General features: G+C 34.1%; 1 pseudogene; it reads right to left on the bottom strand.

Moving 5' to 3' along the window:
- LOC101564980 overlaps positions 1–4996 on the bottom strand; it is a 42136-nt pseudogene that overhangs the window by 35096 nt on the left and 2044 nt on the right.

The following is a 4996-nucleotide window of genomic DNA, read 5'->3' as shown; positions in this document are numbered from 1 at the left end:
GACCAAATTTCTCTGGCTTACATGTGCCTCTGCTTTATAGACCATCAGCTTAACCTACAAAACACTTGAGTAATCTAAGAATTAGTCTTTGTAAAGTAACTAGGTGTGTAAATGTAACACTTAACACTTAACCTTACTATAGCCTTTCCAGTTTCCTAGAAAGATAGAAGACTGCTTGATCTTTTACAGATGTAAATAATTCCAACCAGAAGTAGTTTCTAGCCTGTACCATATAGTGTAGGTACATATTACGTGCATAATAAAATGTTATGGTTGAAAAGTCAAAAAAAAAAAAAAGCCAATGAAATATGAGGTGAAACAAAAATCCTAGGGAAAAACAAAAGTCCAAGTCCGGATGGCTTCACAGCTGAATTCTGCAAGAAATTTACAGAAGATGTAGTCCCTATACTCCTCAAACTTTTCAATGAAATTGAAAAGGAAGCAAGCATCCCAAAATGATTCCTAGAGGTAAGTATTATACTGATACCAAAACCAGGGAAAGATGCAACTAAAAAAGAGAACTGCAGGCCAATCTACCTAATGAACATAGATGGAAAACTTCTCAATAATATCCTAGCAAACAGAATACACCAAATCGTCAAGAAGATCATACACCATGATGAGGTAAGATTCATCCCAGGGATGCAAGGATGGTTCAATATTCAAAAATCTAGAAATGAAGTACACTAAATCAATAGAGTGAAAACTAAAAACCACATGATCATCTCAACTGGGGCAGAAAGGGCTTTTGACAAAGTCTAATTCTCATTCATCCTCAATGTCCAACAGAAAATTGGAATAGATGGCCTCTACTTCCATCTGGTAAAAGCCATTTATGAAAACCCAATCATTAACATAATCCTAAATGGGGAAAAACTGAAATCTTTTACTCTTAGATCTGGTACAATAGAAGAATGTCCCCTATCATCACTCCTATTCAATAAAGTTCTGGAATCATTCGCTAGAGCCATTAGACAAGAGAAAGAAATAAAAGGAATAAGAATAGGTAAAAAAAGAAGTTAATTATCATTATTTGCAGATGACATGATTCTTTACTTGGAAGACCCAAAAAGCTCCACTAAGAAGCTACTAGAATTAATACAGAAATTCAGTAGTATAGTAGGATACAAAGTCAATACCCAAAGTCAATAGCATTCCTCTACACAGCCAACAAACACACTGAGAGGGAAATTATAGAAACAATACCCTTACAATAGCACCAAGGAAAATGAAATACCTTGGAATTAATCTTACTAAAGAAATCAAAGATCTTTTCAAGGAAAATTACAGCACTCTTAAAATAAAAGAGATCTTAGAGGATGTTAGAAAATGGAAAGATATTCCATGCTCCTGAATAGGAAGAACCAACATTGCATTTAATGTGATCCCTATCAAACTACCACCAACATACCTTACAGATCTAGAGAAATTGTTCCTAAAATTTATTTGGAACCTGCAAATACTTAGAATTGCAATGGAAATACTGGGTAACAAAGACAAGTCAGGAGGTATTACAATTCCTGACCTGAAATTATACTACAAGGCTACTGTGAAAAAATCAGCATGATACTGTCAACAAAAGACCTGAGGATCAGTGGAATAGATCATAACACACTGTAGCCTCTACAAACACACACAGCCACGTAATTTTTGACAAAGGGGCCAAACATACTCACTAGAAGAAAGATAGCATCTTTGACAAATGGCGCTGGAAAAACTATCTCTCTACATGCTGAAAACTAAAACTTTAACCAGGTCTATAACCATGCATTAAGCTAATGTCAAAATGGATTAAAGACTTAAATATTAAAACATAAACACTAAATCTCCTGGAAGAGAAAGTAGGCGGAATTCTTGAAGACATAGAGTTAGGCAAAGAGTTCATGAACAAAAATCATATTTCACGGTTAACACTTGAAAGGATTAATAACCAGGACCTCTTATTGAGAAGTTTTTGCATGTCAAAAGAAATTACCAACAAAGTGAAATGGTAACCCACAAATTTGGAAAAAATCATGACAAATAAGTACTCAGACAAAGGTCTGCTCTCTAGAATTTATAAGGAACTGAAAAAAACTAGGGCCCCAAAATTTAAAGACCCAGTCCTGAAGTGGGCATCTGAGATGAACACACCTCTCAGAGGACAAAATTAAAGAAGCAAATAAATATATGAAAAAAAATGTTCCACATCACTAGCCATCCAGGAAATGCAAATTAAAACAACACTGAGACATCATCTCACCCAAGAAAGAATGGCTATCATAAAAAAAATAACCAACAACAAACGTTGGAGAGGCAGTGAGGTAAAAGGAACCCATTCACTGCTGGTAGGAATGTAGACTGGTGCAACTGTTATGAAAATCAGTGTGGAGACTCCTTAGAAAAGTTGGACTGGAAATCCCATTTCAACCAGCTATTCCTCTACTGGGAATTTTTCCAGAGGATCTGAAAACATCATATCATAGGGATATATGTGTGCCTATATTTATAGCAGCACAATTTGTGATAGCCAAATCTTGGAAACAACCAAGATGCCCATCACCTGTGGAATGGTTGAAAAATTTGTGGTATTTTTATACAATGGAGTATTACTCTGCTGTAAAGAATGATAAGCTTGAAGCTTTTATATTAAAGTGGATGCCACTTGAAGATATACTCATAAGTGAAATAAACCAGACACACATGTGTAAGTATCATATAGTTTCCCTAGTATAAGAACTTAAAAGAAGAAATACAAATAGAAAGGTATAATACAATTAAAAGGAAAGCAAGAACTTGAGGAATAGACAATGAAGAGAGAGCAAGGAGAACTGCCAGGAAATATGACAGAGGCAAGCCATACAGTTATATGTAGAATATGGGTAAGGCAATGATCCTGAGAATCTTCAGAAGATCTTCAAATAAATTGGAAAGATTCTCACACTCATTATGTATTCTAAGTCCTGTGAACTAAGCAACTGCACTGAAGATGGGAATTTGTAATAGTAGGTTCATGCTTCGAGTGCCTGTCATTCTGGTCTTCTGAATATGTGTTGCATGTCATGACTTTCCAGTTGTCGCCATGCTGTCTCTCCAGTAGATGATTGTTTAAAAAGGAAGCAGGTGGTGATTGAAGGCCGGAGACAGGAAAAGGAATGTTGTGGGACTGTCCTGCAACAATGTTGTATATGGTTAGATTTCTGGACATATGTATAAATATATATAATTCTTTCTTCCTATTTTTGAAAAATATTTTAATTTTTTAAATTTTTTGTCATATTCCATAGGGACTTAAACTTTAACATATCAATATTTTATGAGAAATACCTGTTGCATGTTATGCCTAAGATGTTTGATACTAGACAGATAGTGAGGTTAAGCTCAACACTCTAGGTTGTATAGCAATAGCAATAAGTTTCTCTTCTGGAGGGTTAACAACCTAAGTTTGCAGACCAAAAATTAGAGAAAATGAAGGGTCATAAGGAAAACCAACAATGTGGCCCTAGCCTTCCAAGGTCAATTAGGACTCAGGACTTATAAGAACTTGTACTGTAACATCATGTAATTCAATTGTGTCCCAAATTTTCTGATGATGGAGATTATGGGGCCAAAGAGGAAAGTGATCGATGATGTAGAGTATTCTTAAAGAGAGTCACATGGAGAGAAAACATGCTCTCAGGCTTTCACAGAGAACACATTGGCCAAGCAATGGCCGTGACTCCTCCATATGGCTGACATTGACAAAGGATCTACAAATTATGGTTCAGGATTTCAGGATAAATTATGAGGGGGCTTGACTGACCTTGTCAGATACAAAAGTTATATTTCTTGTTATATAGGTCTTTTTTCATGTTGGTCCTAACCATCCAACAGGAAAGTATAAAAATGAAGTATAAAAAATAAAGCCATAATAATATGCTGAGCTGTAAAAGGCTGAAGTCAACAACTTCTGCCATTGTCAGTCCTACAGAAATCTCACTACTATTATTGACCACTGGACTATATTGGAATATTTTGCTGAGTTCACACACCTACAATATTTAAATGAAAATATAAGTCCCCTCTCTGACAAAACTAAAAAAAAAAATGGTGACACAAATGAAGGACCATTTTGTATCTGTATATTCAAAATAGGATAGACATACAGCTATTTTCTTCTAATTCAATAAATAGAAACCTTTGTTCTAATAGTGTTTGTGGACAATATATCATGTCTATATCTTGTACTATGAATAACACCTATGAAGACAACAATATTCATTCTATTACAATTTTTTATTTTAATGAACATTTTAATGTTATGTATAACAGATCTTTACGATTACAATGGAAACAAAGTTCTATCAATTTAATAAAAAAATTTCAACATAAAGTGGGGAGGTAATAATTGATACCTATATATAGTATTTATTCTTAAAAATATTCCCAGCTTGAGGCTGAAACAAATAATTTTGCATTCCAAACTCTAAAACCATGATTTTCATGTAAGCTTAATGTAGAATTACAGCAGAAAAACAGAAACATTTTAATAAATCTCTTTTATTTGACCTTAAATGAATAAAACCTCTGACTACTACAGGTGTCCTTTAATAATATATATATATTTAACTCCTTTCTAGTGGAACAGTATTACATAATGGCATATTATGTACATTCAAAACCAAAACAAAACAAATACTGTATAATATCTAGAGGTGGATGTTGTTGAGTTCTAACATTTAACCTAAGGTTTCAATGGATTTTCACTTTTTCAGTTTTCTGAAAAGACACCAAAAAAGATAAAAAATAAATATTTCTCTCTTTGTGACCATTCCGGACTTAAGTGATGGCTACAGGGATGAACAAGGAAGGAAGCCTTGCCAAGGGGATCACTGCAAATCATAGGTAACGGCTACAAAACACAAACAAAAAATATTCCAAGTTTTTTCTTCTTCTTTTAAAGGAAACCATACAGCAGTCCTGAAAAAAATTTTTCCCTAGTTCTGCACAAGATCATTATAGCAGAAGACCTCAGAAA

Source organism: Octodon degus, unplaced genomic scaffold, assembly GCF_000260255.1.
Source record: "Octodon degus isolate 3935 unplaced genomic scaffold, OctDeg1.0 scaffold00404, whole genome shotgun sequence".
In the NCBI taxonomy this organism is placed as follows: domain Eukaryota; kingdom Metazoa; phylum Chordata; class Mammalia; order Rodentia; family Octodontidae; genus Octodon; species Octodon degus.
This window is presented reverse-complemented; position numbering and strand designations above follow the sequence as displayed.